Genomic DNA, 18,644 nt, shown 5'->3' with positions numbered 1-18,644 from the left:
CAGTTTCAAATGGTGCATCTCCCTTATTTCTCTGTTCCTTTGTTTTGCGTGCTTATTTGCGTATGATTTGTATTGTTACTCACTGTAATTAGATACATTAAAAAGTTATTAACTGTTTGAATAAAGCATCTATTTTTCTACATTCTTAAAAAATGCATCTTGCTTTAGTAAAGTTTATTAGTAATTTCCTGACTAAAGTTCTATAACGTCATTTAACAGATTTCTTGAAGTGCAGGAGACGTGAACATGAGTAAGAATGTTACACTGCAAACATAGCTTGCATGCAGAGCACATTGCTCCTTTAGGACTGAAGGTAGATGAAGATGGACAATAAAAAGAGAGAGAAGCACCCTCTTGATAATGCTTGATTATAGTTGTTGTCGAAAGCATAATCACCTGACCTGTGCCTTATCACTGCTTAATCAGGTAATCATTCATATTCCTGAATATGTATTCAATTTGAGAAATGTAACTGATTTCCATTCAGTTTAGCTTGTTTCCACTGAAACACAATAACAAAAACATCTTGTTTATTAAGAAAGTGACTGACATGGCTATTTTGTGATATTTAAAGAAATTAAGGTCTACATAAGGTGAATCTGCAGCTTCAGAGAGATAGTTCAGCCTGAAATGCTCAAACAATGTTCTGTTGAACACAAAAGATGAGAGTGAAGATTGTTGGTAACCAGACAGGTTATCAACAGCCACCGTCAACTTTCTGGTTACCAACATTCTTTAAAATATCTTCTTTTGTGTTCGACAGAAGAAAGAAACTCATACAGGTTTGGAACAACTTGAGGGTGAGTAAATGATGACAGAAATTATTTTTTTTGAGCTGAACCATCCCTTTAAAGAAATGTTCATTGAAAAAAACTAAGTTCTTTTATTCTACAAGATAAACTTGTTACTTGAATGCTATGTAGTTTCACAGAAAATGAACTGAGATATAGTTAATGGCTATAGCTCACAGGTGTTTGTTCCTCTTATTGAAGAGTTTAGCTCCAACACCAGCCTGGAAGTGTTCATTGATCCTAATGACCTTGATTAGCTTAATTAGCTTGATTGGCTTGATTAGCTGCCTCAGGTGTGCTTAATTAGGGCTGGAGATAAAGGCTATGTTTACACGTGGCCGGTTATTTTCATAAACAGACATTTCGCCCTCTCCGTTTTCAGAAAAGTGTTCGTTTACACAAACCCGTGTATATGCCGTCAAGAGCATGCCAAACCTGTAGGCAGGCGCGTAGCCAGTAATGGGCCAGGGCGGCACTGGCCCGCCCTCATTACTCACTGGCCCGCCCAGGCAAGTTTGATCAAAATACATTTTTAGTTTATTTTTATTATTCAAATGTATTTAAGAAAATATATTAATATAAACCTGATTTATTTATTCATTTCCGAATAAAATGGAATTGTTGAAGCAAGTTGTAGAAAGCCTCCCTCCGGAACGTAGGCCTAATTGGTTGTTATGGTTGCTAGGGCGACAGGAAGACTCTCTGAGCGGCGGGCTCTGGCGGCCTTTAGCCAATGTATTAACATCGCCACAATAATGGCTAAACAAGCTTCTTTAATGTTTTTTTGTTTTTTTTAAAGAGTTGAGGAAGAAGACACGCCACTGCCTTCATCTGCCGAGTCCACCCAGCCCAGTTCTTCAGACTCATTAACTCACAAGAAGGCTAGTCAGGCGCTGGTGGCGGCCGCCGCTTGCTCCCTGGCGGCAGTGCCAGTGATCTCTCCCGGTCAGCCTGACGTGGGTTTACCCGCCGATCTAACTGCAATTGATGAACCACCTTCACAACCCAATCTGAAGGTATTTCCCTGCACTGTCAAGAATGGAAAATTAAGGAGCTTCTCATCAAAGTGGTATGGACAGTTTTCTTGGTTGGAGTACAGTGTAATTAAGGACGCGATTTTCTGTAAAATGTGCAGACATTTTCCCAGCGGTGCTGACAGGCCATTTGCAAGAGAGGGGTTTTTGGACTGGAACATGGGAAAAACACCAGATGAGCAAACCCCACTCCGTTTCACTGGATAAATTTCAAGGCTACAGGGCCAACCAAACTGCAGGCCGGGGAAATGTGTTAAATCAAATGAACCGTGATGCCATGGACTATTCATTTATTGAAAGGAATCGGGACCATCTAAAAGTTGTTTTAGACATTGTGCTGTTTTGTGCCAAGCAGGACATCCCCCTACGTGGACACAGGGAAAATGAAGATGCTCTCAATAAAGGAAACTTTATAGAACTGTTCAAGTTCATGTGCAAATACGAAATCGTCTAGAGCAGCTGCCCAGAAACGGAACATTGATGAGCCCAGATATACAAAATGAGCTGCTGGAGTCCGCAGCCTCCTTGCTGTTGCGTAAAATCAAAGCAGAAGTCTGTGAAACACCGGGCACCTATTATGCTCTTATGGCAGATGAATATAAGGATGAGTCAAAACGTGAACTGGTGGCTGTTTGTGTGAGATATGTTCACGCAGGGAAAATAAAAGAACGGGCAATCGGGTTCATGGACACAAGTGATCTGAGCGCAAGTGGTATTTCAGAAAAGATATTACAGGTGATTGAACCACTGCAACTTGACCCATCTCTGTGCGTTGGCTTCGGTTTCGACGGTGCCTCTGTTATGTCAGGAAACAAGGGAGGTGTGCATGTGATTTTGAAACGAACTTTTCCTCAAGCGTTGTATGTCCACTGCAATTCTCACCGATTGAATCTGGTACTCTGTCCAGCAGGGCACGTCAGCACATTTTTTGATACACTCAACAATATTCACATTTCATGACAGGCAGCAGCAGACACGCAAAGTTTGTGGCAGCGCAAAAGGAGCTTCATCCAGGACGCCGGTGCTTGGAACTTGAGCGATCCACAGACACGCGCTGGAGCTCCAAATCCGGAGCAGTGAGCAAAGTACTGACGTTACTCGACGTAATATTAGAAGTGCTTGCTGAGTATGCGGAAAGCAGCGGCCAATCGAAGGTTGAGGCGCAGTCCCTGCTGCAACAAATACAAACAAAAAAGTTCTTATTTTTACTCATCACATTTGGAAAATTATTTCAGACGAGCGATTTTGCCACACAAGGTTTACAAAGCCCAACATTGTCAGTTCCTGAGTGCATCGACCTAATTGAGGGACTAAAAGAGAGCTTTGCTCGGTTTAGAAACAATTCAGTGTGTGATTTTGAGCAAGTAATGAAGCTAACAGAAGAGTTGATGCAGAAAAATGAAATCACGAGCTGGGACATCACATCTGGGACCAGAGTGAGAAAAGTCCCGGCAAGGCTTGCAGGATCAGTGGTCACAACTAGTTTGGGGAAAGCAACAAGTGTGAGAAATGATGATGACCTAAGACACATATGGAACGACATCCTTGACAGACAGCTGACAGAGCTGGACAATCGTTTCCAAGAGGATCAGTATGGAATAATGAGGGGAGCAGCAACTTTTCTCCCACAGTCTAAGACTTTTGCAGAGAAGGATTCTCTGCGGGCCCCGTGTGATCACTTTCATATATCGGTTGAGGATGCTGAACTAACAGTATTCATTGAGCAACTGCGTCGGAAAGTAGCCAATAGCCTGGAATTTCCGTCCCTCATGGAAGTATTGGACATCACATTTGTGCTCCTGACATATTTCCAAACCTCAACAAACTACTTCAAGTCATCATCACCCTTCCCATGACATCTTGTAGTGTTGAGAGACTGTTCTCCACTGCAGGTAGGATAAAAACGGACCTCAGAGCATCCATGAGTACTAGGCTACCCGCCTCAACAACCTGTGCCTTTTGTCCTTTGAAAAAGAACTCTGTGACTCTTTGGACTATGATGAGATAATTTCTGTTTTTAACACTAAACCCAGGCGCTTGCGTCTTGTTTTGTAGAATGAAAACAACAAAGGTAAGCCCTGTTGATGAACTAAATTCCTTATTTTTTGCCCGTGAAGTGATTTAACTTTGTGGTGTGTTGTGTATAGCTGTATGCCCTTATAGGCTACATTGTTTAAATGTGTTGCTATTTATGTTTTTGGCACAAAAGCTTAATTTCCACCAGGCTGATTGCATTGTATATGGTTGATTTAACAGAAATTAGGGAGTGTGTTGCTATTTATTTCAAACCGTGCTCTGCTGAGAGTTTTTATTATTTGAATTTCTTTTACTTTTAGCCTACTTTATTTTCGGGTGAACTGTCTGCACTGCTGACTAACCTTAATAAAATAGACAGGTTATGCTGGTGGTTTGTCCAGCCTTTATTGAGCTCTGTTGAACATGATGATTAGACAGTGTTTTGTTATTGCCTTTGCCGAATATTGCAAAATAAAGGTGTAACTGTTTTTGCAGTTTGTCTATTATTTGTTCTACTCTCTAAGGTTAAATTATTATTTAAGTCATATTTTTTCTAGGAAAAACTATAGGCCCACTCACTTTTTCAATGGCCCGCCCAAAATACAATTTCTGCCTACGCCACTGCCTGTAGGTGGCAGTGTAACGAGAAGCTCAAGCCCATGTTAGCCAATCAGAATCCCGAAAATATAGGTCAGACCTTTGACGCAGTGCAAGTTCTGTCATATACTGTGACGTCGACTGCCTAAAACTCAGTTTTTCTCAGTTTACATGCAAACGTGCAAACAGAGTTATCCAAACTCTCCACTCTGGCCGAAGTTTTTTGAAAGAATCGTTTTCAGAAGCGAATTCTCCGTTTGCGTGTAAACGAAGGGCACAACCGAAAGGAAATGTCACCGTTTTTCAAAATAACCATGTACGTAAACGGGGCCAAAATCGGACATCCCTGCCATAGTGCTTTCTTTTGATATTGAAGCATTAATAGATTTTAGAAAAGAAATTAAATTAACAGATTTGAACAATACTACAATCGTAGTTAGAATATTTTGTGTTCAGTGACTTTTTTTTAAAGTGAATCGTATATTAACATTCTTGAATGTGGCAACTGAATTGACTCGTTCTTGAGTAACATCATGCTTTGAGTAACAACCCAAAGGAAAAGAGGCAGTAGTCTGATGTTAGACAGATTTATATAAAAACCTGAACTGTTTGGACCACCTGTAGTAATGACATCAGACTTCTGAAGCCAATTTTATTTTTAAAGGTTGAAATGCTTTTGTCCTATTTCTCCCCCTTTCTTTTTTTTTAAAGGAACCGTATGTAAGATTGTGGCCAAAACTGGTACTGCAATCACTTTCAAATTACTGTAGAGCGGTGTATCCCCTCCCCCTCCCCCCTGACTCGAGGTTGTCAGTTAGGCTGCAGGATCCAGCAGGAACGTCGGCTGCTATAGGAGCTTCCAATGGCAAGTGACGAAGTAAGTTATTTCGGACTTTGTCACGACGTATTTCGGATTCATAACGAGGTCTTTTAGGTTTCGTAACGTTAGACATTTTTTATCTGACACGTTTGTAGCTGCAGCTGTGGTAACTAGAGCAGAGCTGGCAACCCGGATGCCGAAACACTACTGACTTCGTGATTGGTAGATAGGTGGAGGGTGGAGCATCAGGCCAAAACACAACATGACAACATCAACATCAGTTGAGGGCTGCAACTTCACTTTTAAATGACAATATCCTGGCCGGACTACTGTTGTCAGTGATATAAGTATTTGAAATGAACATGATTTCTTAATGTCTAGTGACATATCAGGGCCATTTTATGATTAATTGAAATACATTTCTTACATACGGTTCTTTTAAAGAATGATCTTTTAATATATTTTTGTCATTGATTGATTGAATAAAATACATTGACTCAACTGCTGGAAAGGTGTCATTTATATTTTAAAAGGTTTTCGCCAAATTTTTAAATGGTCAGGAATTTGTTGATGCACGATTGAAGTGTAGTTGAAATATTAATGTTGTTTCAACATTAACTTGGTACATCAGACAACATTGTTTGACATTCCTTTTCAGTTGTATTTTCAGTGTTTCAACAAAATGTACTTAGAATCAACATCACATTGTAACATTGATCAAACCATATTTCCAAAGATTATTTCTGTTAATTTCAGAGTTGATTCAACAGCAGTGATGTAGATTCAACCTCATAGTGTAACGTTGATTCAACAATATTATCATTGATTTTTTGTTCAACAGTTTCAACATTAACTGAGGGTGCAAAAGTGATGTTGATAAAATATGACTTTGTAATGCTGAATCAATACTATTACCGTTGATTTTTGGTTGAAATCTCAATATTATTTCAACATTAACTGAGGGTGCAAAAGTGACGTTGAAACAACATCACTTTGTAATGTTGAAGCAATATTAACACCATTGATTTGTGGTTGAAATCTGAACATTATTTCAATATTAACCGAGGGTGCAAGAGTGACGCTAAAGCAACATCACTTTGTAATGTCATTTCAATGTAATCAGCGTCGACGCATCAACACTGACTCAACATTGTTTCAATGGTTACATGCTATCTGTAGCAATTTTATTCACGCTGCTAGGCAGCCTGGATTCCATGGACCAGATTTTCGCCTCAGCGAGGGGACCAATCACAGAACGGGGAGGGAGCAGCAAGACGATGACGACGTCTATGCGACACACCGAAGCAGTTTGTTTATATCTATGGATCCAACATGGCATCAGACGCGAAGTTACCTTTCGATCTTGCACAAACGGCAATAGTCGCTGAACGCCATCATGTACATATAAATCTCTGACCCATCGTCTTCTTCCTCGTCGAATTTCTGTCGCTCTACATACGTCATCTGGTATAATTGAAACGATTGGCTATGAGCTACGTACAGGCGCAGTTGATAGACATTCATAGCGCCCAATAAACGGCTCTGGGCATTCGTAAACCACGCCTCAAATACGAGAAAATTAACATGTGGTTCCCAGACCAAGTCTCAATGAGAAAGAGGTCTGACGTTAGCCAGGCTATGCTATCTGGGTAACCAAATTTTGCAAGAACTCAGTAGGTTGTTTGGTGGTTTGTGTTTATTCATAAACGTATGTTTCCTGAAACGTATAGCATTGAGTGAAGAAAATTGTTTTTTATATACTTTATCAAAAAAAGAAATAATTTGTTGAATGGTTTACCTTGACGTGTGACAATGCAATTCTTTTATTTTTTTAATTCTTTTTTTACATGTATTTTTCACATGAAATGGTCTCTCACATTTGTCTCCTTTAAATAATACGGAAAGATCTCAGCAGCATCACACTGTGCTCAGAGTTTTCTCCTGAACTAAACACTCGCGTGGTCTCACATTTCTCTCCTTTAAAATTCAACAACTTTACAAATCAAATGTCTCAGTATAAACTCAAACATTGCTACCATATAATATGTATAACTATTGTGTGTCAGCAATTAACATCAACCTTATTTCTGCATAACTTCACTCTTACTATAGGCTTAAGCTCTGAATTTATGGATTGTTTTTTACTTTGTTGCATTTTAAGTACTTGACTTGGTGCACAATTTGTAAAGTTGTTGTGGTCTCTTGTAAACTTTATTAAAAAAAAAAAACTTTAAAGCTTCTTCAAATCTGAGCAAATGTGTGTGATGTTGTTGAGATCTTGTCTGAAACTTTGGAGGAGACAAATATGAGACCACCGGGGTCTTTAGTTTAGGAGAAACATCTGAGCACAGTGTGTGATGTTGAGGTCTCTTCTAAACTTTAAAGGAGACTGTTGTGACAGAGTTCAAGGTTTATTTTTGTTTCTGTCTCAAGAGAAAAGTGAGAAGTGACTCAAGCAAAAGTCTCCATTTGATGTTAATGTAACCGAATATATGTCTAGCAGAAAAATGTGAGATTTTTTCCATTCATCCATCATTTCAGTCAAACACAATATATGCATTGTCATATTTGAAGTCGTTTATTGTCAATGATTTGATAGAGAAAGTCATGGCCTATATTTACATGCATGCAGAATGGGTTGTACAAGACAATTTCCAATGCAAAAAAAAAAAAAAGGTTATGCAACAACAATGGGGTACTAGTACACCACTGTTACGTTTGATAATATTATAATATATTAGTATTTCTTATACTAAATCTTACTTATCTAATTCCTTTCTAGTGTGTTTGGAAAATGTGCTGCATATACAATTCTGAGCATTGAAGATTAATTTAAACTAGTAACCCTTAATATTCTGAAATGTATTTGAATCAATACCATTATTGAATGAATACTGTCCATTAAAGGTGAAACACCCCAATGGCATAAAAAAATGATGATTATTAAAAAAGAGCAACCTCTGCAAGACAATACAGTGATCCCCATGTTTCTGTTTCAGCCCATTCTCATTTTGGACTCCTTTCTCTCAACACTTTCTTGTGTCTTAGTTGTGTCTACTTTTATTTCTCCTAAGAAATGATAGGAGAAGCATCTGAAATGCTATAAATACAGCAATGAGAGATGCATGAGAATCACAACTAAGTCTCCTGAGCTTAGGAAAAGCAACCACTGAACAATACCTGTTTCCTCTGGGCAGAGTTTGAGGGTCAAAGACATTCACCAGCAGGCAATGAAGACCTTAGGCGGGCATTATGCAAATTAGATACATTGTTAGTTATGTAAAGTGAGACTGGAATTGCTAATGACTCAATTCAGCAGTTCAGAATCACTTCTTTCTTTGGGAGAAAAAAACCTTCCTCTGCACTGGGATATTTTGCTGACCTTTTACATTCAGGCTGACATTATGATCTGAGTAAAGAGCCTTGTGATAAAGCTTTATTGCATTACAAATAAAGCATGACGTCAGTGAACTATCATGATGATGCCCTGAGTATTACAGTTTTTTAAAATTGCTTATACACAGTTTCTGAAACTATGGCTCAATTTCTTGAAACTCTACACACAAAACCACAAAACACGCACACAACATGCAAGACATCAGACATCTCTTGCAAAACTATTTTAACTCTTACAAAAATTTTGTTTTTGCATAGTAGCTCTACACACAAACATGAAATGATTATCCACATGCACGTCAAACTGCACACAGATATATATGTACAGTATATACACACACACACACACACACACACACACACACAGAATATGCATACAAGTCAAGACGGAAAGTCAACTTTATTTATAAAGCGCTGTGTGTGTTTGACCTTGCCTGTACGTTGGATTACGTGTTTGGATTGCCCATAAATAAACTGCATTAGGATCCTCAACCTTCTTGTCTCAGTGAAGTACGTTCATAAGTCATGGAGACACACGATGCTCCACAAATGGCACAGTTTCCTGAGAATGAGCCATTTGGTGTTGTGCCTTTCTACTGGAAAACAGCCGACATATTTGGACTCAGATTCTGCCTCAAAAATGAGTTACGCAATATGAAAGAGCTAAAGATATTAAAAAGAAATGTTTATTTGAACTAAACCTCTTTTTTAACGTTGTTATTTGAGCATCGTGCTGTATTTGCTGAAGTGCGCGTGGGACACCAGTGACTTCCAGCAATGCTAATGACTTCAGCATGAGGGCATTTAAATGCAGCGCAGGTCAAATCTGTGTTTACATCTGTGCTGTGGGATCACCTGCGGGCTGACATCGGGATCTGAGGAATCAGCCCTTTGATGAGGCTTTATTGCTTTACAAATAAAGCATGGCATCAGTAAACCATCATAATGAAGCCCTGGGTATTTTAGACACTATTATGATGATGACAACATCTGATACTGTTACTAAAACATGGGCGTAGCTAGCATAACACTTTCTGTAAGGGTGCACCTTTGCATATGATTCAGTATAGGGAAAACTAGGGCTAGTTGTCATGGTTTTTTCCTTCAGTGAATGTCTCAGGGTGGGGTTGTTTTTGATAGTTGCATAAAGACACAAAAAAGCTATTGAACATTCAAGACATTGTTCTTTAGTCATCATATGCACACTATATGGAGTAAATTTACAGAAAATATGTAGTTTTATTTAGTTTTAACTTTGTTTGTCTTTGACATATGGTTAAAGTTACTGCCGAATGTACTGACAAACATTGACACCTGAAAATAAAGTGTAACCGTCTAGGTTTAGTTGCATGTAATTATGCAAAATTTACTGTTATTACTACAGTAAGTACATGTAACAAGGACACTAAAAATAAAGTGTCATCAAATATACCTTTTAGGTTTGAAGTAAGTGCACATTCAGTACAAGCACACTTCTTTTTCAGTACTTGCAGTTGGATGGAGACACAAACACACACAGAGCTTTATCAGTGTTGAGTCGATGACGCTGATGGTCAACTGGTTGAGGTCTTGTTGATGGAAACTCTTGGATGGCGTCACGAATCCTCCAACAGTCTCACAGGAAAATACCTCATGTTTACATTCCTCTCAGATGAGAGGACAAGTCTTCAAAAGAACAGTATTGTCATATTTTGGTGTGGCAAATTACAGGTCCTTTCTGCAAGTCTCTTCACATCCCTGAAGCCTCCACCGATGGAGAGACAGGAATGATGTCAACATGTTCAATGAGTGTTTCCACTGGACTGGTGATGTGAGTTTAAGTTGAATGTTGAAAGTGTAAAAGAGTTCATGAATTCCCAGCTGTTGCATTATAGATGAATAATACTGATAGGGTTTATGTAACTGTTTCGACACTTACTGTAGATCACACTGTAGAAAGATATAATATATAAAAATATAAATGCATTTACATTAATAATCAAAAGCAAATGTGCTCTTAATTTTCATGCTCAATGTCTTTTAATCAGCAGCTCAAAAGTTTAGGAAGGTTTAGGAAGTTTTTCAAAGAAGTCTCTTCTGCTCATCAAAGCTGCTTTTATTTGAGCAAAAGTACAGTAAAAACAGTAATACTGTATATTATTTTTACAATTTAAAATAACTGCTTTTGAATTTTGAATTTTCAGCATCATTAAAAATCACAGTGTCACGTGATCCTTCAGAAATCATTATAATAATGATGATTTGATGCTCAATTAGAAAAAAATAGAAAGCCGTTATTTTAAATTGTAATATTTCACTTTTGATAAATAATTCATTTTTGAATAAATACAGCCTAGGAGAGCAGAAGAAAAAAAAACAAAAAAAAAAGATTCCAAACTTTTGACCAATATAGTCATTATAGACTTACATTTCTATCACAAAGCTGTCATTGAAAACTTGGCTTTTAGAAAACTTGAAGTATTACGGAGCCCCTAAAGGGACATGGTGATGGAAAAAAAAACATAAGATGGGAGGAAAAATTAAATGCCAATACTTTTGCGTTCTCTTGCCAATGTTTTGCGTTCTCTTGCCAATGTTTTGCGTTCTCTTGCCAATGTTTTGCGTTCCCCCGAGAAAACATTGTGTTCTTTGCAAGCGAACACAGGTTTCTCAGGGGAACTATATCTTTTTCCACCACCACGTCCCTTTAGGGGCTCCGTAAATTATAGTCATGGTATATGGACTTCTTTTATAATGCTTTTTGTAACTGTCAGAGCTTGACAGCACATTTCATTATCTAGAAAATATCTTTTTGTGTTCCATAGAAGAAAGAAAGTCACGCAGGCTGGAACAGCATGAGGGTGAGTAGATAAGATTTATTGGGTGACTTACAGTGAATATTGTCATTGTTCTCTGCTTTGTGCTCGTCATGAAGGCCTTCAGCACTATCTTGTGGGCGAAAAAACATGTTTCTGAAAGCATGCATCTGTTGTTGACGTCCCCTTGTTTCACTAGTGAGTCACTTCACTTTGATTGCGCTACTGTAAATAAACCCCTGAAACGTGATTCATGTCTTTAAAGGTATTTACATGTTGTCAGTGTTTGGTTTAATAATGAACATTATGTGATATGGTTGACATATCACACAAGGACAGTGATAACAGCATGCTGCCACAACAGCCTCTGCTCACGGACACAGTCTCAGCTGAACCCTCCCCACAGAGCTCACCACAGACAGACTGTGACGGATTAGAACTGCTCCAAGTTTCAGCATCCAAGGATGACTTTCTGGAAAACAGCCAGGACAACATATCCCAGCCTCCGGTAACACCAGAGCAACTGCCTCTCTCACCAGACATGTTATTCCTCTCTCCAGCTTCCCCGCATCTGAGCTTCTCCGAGAAATTAGAGGAACTGGTGTATGCTGGAACTAAACTATCCCACTCTTTTGCTGCGAGCCCCCAGATATCAACCAAAAGGGGGCGACCACCAAAGCCTGCGGGCCCTGCTCGCCCTCCTCCTGTGAGGGCCCACTCCCTCCTCCATCTGCTCGAGGTGAACCAGAAACAACTGATACCAGCTCTCAGTGAAATGTGTTGGGTCCCTGCTATGACAACAGTAACTTTCTCAAATGTTTACAGAAGAAGCGGGAACCCAGTGTCCCTGTGTCTTTCTCTATTGCTGTTATATTACATGATAGAAAGTCTAAGGTCTTCCCAAGCCGTACAGCAAACCAATCTAATCTGGTGCCTATTACATGTCAAACTAAGATTGCTGTGGGTTATATACCACATACAATAACCACAAACAACCTGGATTTTATGCTTCTAAATGAAACCTGGCTAGAAGACAGCTGCAGTGCAACAGTCCTCAATGAAACAGCCCCTCCTTTACTTTTATGAGTGTCTGCAGAGCTGTTAAGAGAGGTGGGGGTCTAGCAGCTCTTTTTAAAGATGTCTATCGATGTAAGCAAATATCATTTGGGAATTACCTGTCTTTCGAATATTCTGGGTATTGTGTTAAAAGGTGCTCCACGCATTTTTACTTATTATTTACAGGCCTCCAAAATACTCTCCAGCCTTTGTTTATCAACACTTTCCTCAGAGTTTGACTGTTTTGCCATTGCTGGAGATTTTAACATTCACAAAGATAATAATTCAAAACTGTTTTAAAAACTTTTGATCTGACTCAGCATGTACATGGACCCACACACAATCGCGGACACACTCTAGATTTACTTATCAGTAAGGGTCTAAACATTTCATCGATTGTTATTAAGGATGTAGCACTGTCTGATCATTTCTGTATTTTCCTTGATATATTGATCTCTCCTGCCACTGAAGCTAGATCTGTGTCTGTCAAGAAGAGATGCTTAAATGAGAACACTAGTGGGCAATTTATGAAGGCTATATCCTTAACACCAAGCATATCTGTTGATTCTCTCCTTTAACTCAAAAGTACAGAGTGTAATAGATGGTATTGCTCCTGTGAAAGTCAGGAAGAAGAGTGGCAGACAAAAAGCCCCTTGCAGAAACTCAACAGCAGTGCAAAATATGAGAAGACAATGCAAAAAAAAAAAAAAAAAATAGTGCATGTGGCGGAAGACAAAACTTGTAGTCCATTATAACATCTACAAAGACAACCTTCATGCTTTCAATGTGGAACTAGGCAAACCTAGATAGACTTTCTTCTCAAACATTATAAACTGCAATTTAAACAACACACGCACTCTTTTTGCTACTGTAGAGAGACTGACAAACCCCCCAAGCCAGATTCCCAGTGAAATGCTCTCAGACAACAAGTGCAGTGAGTTTGCTTCTTTCTTCTCTGAGAAAATCAATAATATCAGAAAGGTGATCAGCACATCCTTGAGTTGCGCTGGGGTCAGACAGATCAGATCACATCCTCAGAAAGTTACTATGTCTGATTTCGAAGAAATTAATGGTATAATTTTGGAAGAAACCGAATAGCACCTTAAAACATCAACCTGCGCTCTTGACACACTTCCCACCTCCTTTTTCAAAAGTGTGTTAAACTTCTTAGGAGCAGATCTTCTAGAAGTGGTAAATTCCTCACGTCTCTCTGGGAGTTTTCCAAACTCCCTTAAAACTGCAGTTGTCAAGCCCCTCCTGAAAAAGAGCAATCTGGATAGCAGACCAATCTCAAATCTTCCTTTCATAGGCAAGATCATTGAAAAAGTTGTCTTCAATCAGCTGAACAAATTCTTAAGCTCGAATGGATACTTTGACAATTTTCAATCTGGTTTCCGACCGCACCACAGCACAGAGACAGCGCTCATAAAGATAATAAATAATATTCGTTTAAATACTGATTCAGTCAAAACATCGATTCTGTTTAAACAAATTATCAGTGCTGGTACTACTCGACCTCAGTGCTGCATTTGACACTGTCGATCATAACATACTTCTTGACAGGCTGGAAAACTGGGTGGGGCTTTCTGGGATAGTCCTAAAATGGTTCAGGTCATACTTAGATGGGAGAGGTTATTATGTGAGTATAGGAGACCATAAGTCTGAGTGGACATCCATGACATGCGGAGTCCCTCAAGGCTCAATTCTTGCGCCACTCCTGTTCAACCTGTATATGCTCCCAATGAGCCAAATAATGAGAAAGAACCAAATTGCTTTCCACAGCTATGCAGACGACACACAGATGTACCACAGCTATGCAGACGATATACAGATCTACTTAGCCCTATCGCCTAACGATTACAGCCCCATTGACTCCCTGTGCAAATGTATTGATGAAGTCAACAGTTGGATGTGCCAAAACTTTCTTCAGTTAAACAAAGAAAAAACTGAAGTCATTGCGTTTGGAAACAAAGATGAAGTTCTCAAGGTGAACGCATACCTTCTCTAGGGGTCAAACAACTAAAAATCAAGTCAGGAATCTTGGTGTGACACTAGAGTCAGACCTTAGCTTCAGTAGTCATGTCAAAGCAATAACTAAATCAGCATACTATCATCTAAAAAATATTGCAATAATTAGATGCTTAGTTTCTAGACAAGACTTAGAGAAACTTGTGCATGCTTTCATCACCAGCAGGGTGGATTATTGTAATGGTCTCCTCACTGGCCTTCCCAAAAAGACCATAAGACAGTGTCAGCTCATACAGAACACTGAGCAGAACCAGAACATATGAACACATCACACCAGTCCTCAGGTCTTTACACTGGCTCCCAGTTACATTTAGGATTGATTTTAAAGTATTATTACTGGTATATAAATCATTCAATGGCCTAGGACCTCAATACATTGCAGATATGCTCACTGAATATAAACCCAACAGATCACTCAGATCATTAGGATCATATCAGCTAGAAATACCAAGGGTTCACTCTAAGCACGGCGATTATGCTGGAACCAGCTTCCAGAAGAGATCAGATGTGCTCCTACAGTATCACATTCACATCCAGACTCAAAACACTTCTGTTCAGCTGTGCATTTACTGAATGAGCACTGTGCCGCTGTTCGTCCGACTGTTTGTACTGTACTGTATTTTAGTTAATTTTTTTACTCTAAACTGTTTTAATTATTCTTATTTCTTTTTATTATTTTAATTTCTTCTATGTAAAGCACTTTGAATGGCCATTGTTTATGAAATGTGCTATATAAATAAACTTGCCTTGCCTTGCCTAACCTCAATACGCAAGACCAGCCTAGGCATCTATGTGGTCAGACATGAAGGAGCAGAGGCTACAGATCCTTACAAAGATGTTGGCATCATGATTTAAGGCATCTAAATACAGGAAAACCTGAACAATGTGCAGATGTGCGTTCTTCTATGCTTGGGGCCCTATCTTACACCCAGCGCAATTGACTTTGTACACCAACGCATGTATCATTCCTATTTTGCACCCGCGCAAAGCGGACTTTTCCCTCCACAGACGCACGTCGGTAAGTTAGGAAATACACCTGCGCTCCCCAGGGCGGTTCAGCGCAAAGAGGAGGCGTGTTCCGGCGCAAACGTTCCTTCATGCTATTTTGCAGGTTTAGAAAACAATTGCGCCACTAACCAGGGAAAAATAGCTTAAAGTCAGTGGTGCGTTGCGCATGTTATTCATATGCTATTTTAAGGGCGCATGCTTGGCCATAATCAATGTAGCGTGTGCACAACGCACACTTTGATTCTCTCATCTACACAGAAGCAGCAGTTTTCATTTTTGCAAATCATACATTATTACGATAGATAGATAGATGATAGATAGATAGATAGATAGATAGATAGATAGATAGATAGATAGATAGATAGATAGATAGATAGATAGATAGATAGATAGATAGATAGATAGATAGATAGATAGATAGATAGACAATTTATTATAAAAGCATACGTCTAGCTTACACATTTACCCAAATTATCATACGCCTGTTTAACCGAAGCTAATCTGGGTGTGTTTCTCCATCCCCAATGTCACTTCTCTGTGTTTTACGGCCCTGACGAGAACGTCGGTCTCCTCGGCTGTGAACCGCTCCTGGCACGCGCCTGGCAAATCCGCCGTTATAATAGGAATCCGCTTTAGAACAAGCGCGCCTGCTCTTAAAGGGAATGTGAGATGACGCTCTGATTGGTTTATTTCACGATACGCCCAAACCACACCTATGAATAATGAAGCTACTTCAGACCAACCCATTTTAGATTTGCGCCTGGCGCTAGAGTCATTTATCCCGCCGGGAAAATAGCAACAGCGCCCAAGACACGCCCACAAAGTTACTTACGCTTTGCGCTTGACACTTGCGTTTCAGATCGTTAAAATAGGGCCCTTGGTCTTATTTATGCATGAAAAATAAACTCCTGTAATCTGAGGTCGGGACCATTTCTGCTTTTTCCATAATGTTGCACTGTTGGCTGTTACAGTCCATTTGTTTCATAATCAACCGTTACATTCCTTTAAATAATAGTCTTGTTTTTAACAACTGATCAATTGTTTGCTGCTTTTTTTGCAGAACACATTAAAATGTATTTAATAAACCTAATAAACTTAAAGGCAATATCATAATATGTCCTTCATTGAAAACAGAAGGCTTGTTACAACATGTTATCCTCACATAACTTACAGAAAACATTCTTTATAACATTTTGTTAAACAATCAGTATAATGCCTTTTTATGAAAATATTAACCCACTGTATCATATTTGATATGCAAATTTCTAGGGCCTATAAATTATCAACAGGATCAAAACTTTGCTGAAAAACCTTTTGCACTCAGTCTACTTCATGCAACTACAGGGATTTGAACATGAACATCAGGAAGACATGAACTGGGGTGATCTAATATTCACATGCACCTATATGAGAAACCCAGAAAAAAAACTGTTCATAAGCTGTCACTGGGACGGTACCCTCAAAAAAGGTACTAATATGTACCATTTAGGTAGTAATATGTAAACTTTTGGTTCCAAATGTACCTCTAATGCACTAATATGCACTCGTGTGATCAGTGTTTATTCAGCGGATGACTGCTATTACTATTGAAACTACTGACTATTAAAAAGAGCAGCTGAACATCAGTCCACAAATAAAATATGATGTTTAAATTGTTACAGTCATTATAATTTTGGAATAAATCTAAAAATACTTTTTTTTAGACTGACTTGAGATTTATTTTTAACCAGGAAATTGTGACATAAATGTGCATTTGATTTATAAAAAAATAAATAAAAATAAAAATTGCCTCTTCATATCACAGAACGCCACAGACAAAAGTGCACTTTTGAAAGGGTGACACCACAGTAAATTATGTTTTAATAGTTTTGTTATTCATGGACTTTCAGTTTGTTTTCATTTGTCACGTGTCTTCCTTGTTCAGTTTTCCTGCTCCTCATTTGTGTTTTTGGTTTCAGCTGTGTGTAATTATTTGGTCTGGTTTGTGTTTGCTATATAAGTTGAACCTTCACATTCATTCTCTGTTCGGTCACGTTCTGTGTGTTTCTCTGCTCTTATTGGATTGTCTTGGATTATATTCTTCTTCTAGTCTTCATCCGTCTGTCTGATAAATAATAATAAATGTATAAATGTAAAAATGTATAAATGTAAAAATACTTTTTTTAAAAACTGACTTGAGATTTATATGTAACCAGGGAAATGTGACATGAATTTACATTTGATTTATATTTTTTTTAAAAATCTTAAAATCCATCTTAAAAATATATCTAAATTACGCCATATACTCTCATTGACAAATGCGGAACAATTAGTCCATGCGTTCATGACCTCAAGGCTAGATTATTGTAATGATATGGGTGGTTGCCCTGCACGCTTAATAAACAAACTACAGCTGGTCCAAAACACAGCAGCTCGAGTTCTTACCAGAACCAGGAAGTATGACCATATTAGCCCTGTTCTGTCAACACTGCATTGGCTCCCTATTAAACATCGTATACATTTTTAAATATTGCTGACTACTTACAAAGCACTAAATGGTTTAGCTCTGCAGTACTTGAGCGAGCTCTTAACGCATTATAGCCCTTCACGTCTATTGCAATCTCAAAACTCCGGCCAATTAATAATACCTAGAATATCAAAATCAACTGCTTGCGGTAGATCCTTTTCCTATTTAGCACCAAAACTTTGGAACAGTCTTCCTACCATTGTCCAGGAAGCAGACACACTGTATCAGTTTAAATCTAGACTAGAAACACACATCTCTTTGGCCTAGCATACACATATCACATTATAAACTTCTATAATTCAATGTTAGGCTGCATAGATTAGGCCAGCCGGAACCGGGAACACTCCTCATAAATCCTGATGTACTTGTTACATCATTAGAAGAATGGCGTCTACGCTAATATTAGTCTCTCTGTTTATCCCGAGGTTTACCGCAGTCCGCCGGATCCAGGCCGTATCCAGATCTGATGAAGGACCTGCGCCTGGACATGATGACAACGCAGTCCTGAAGTGTCAACTAGTCTCTCCCCTGTGAAGGCCTCCCTCCCCTCCCTTTACCTCTCTACAGATAAAGCGTTGTCAAAATAATTCCAGTTCG

The 18,644-nt window shown here is 38.8% G+C and overlaps 1 long non-coding RNA gene across 1 annotated transcript; it reads left to right on the top strand.

Moving 5' to 3' along the window:
* Positions 1 to 4,777: 4,777 nt before the first annotated feature.
* Positions 4,778 to 6,585, top strand: LOC309503806. Its single transcript, XR_014207874.1, has 2 exons — positions 4,778 to 5,102; positions 5,150 to 6,585. It is a non-coding gene; the product is annotated as an uncharacterized lncRNA (long non-coding RNA).
* The last annotated feature ends 12,059 nt before the right edge of the window (positions 6,586 to 18,644 follow it).

This window comes from Leuciscus leuciscus (genome assembly GCF_965113295.1).
Source record: "Leuciscus leuciscus genome assembly, chromosome: 7".
NCBI classification, from domain to species: Eukaryota; Metazoa; Chordata; class Actinopteri; order Cypriniformes; family Leuciscidae; genus Leuciscus; species Leuciscus leuciscus.
Note: the sequence above shows the minus strand (reverse complement) of the source record. Positions and strands in the feature narration are given on the sequence as shown.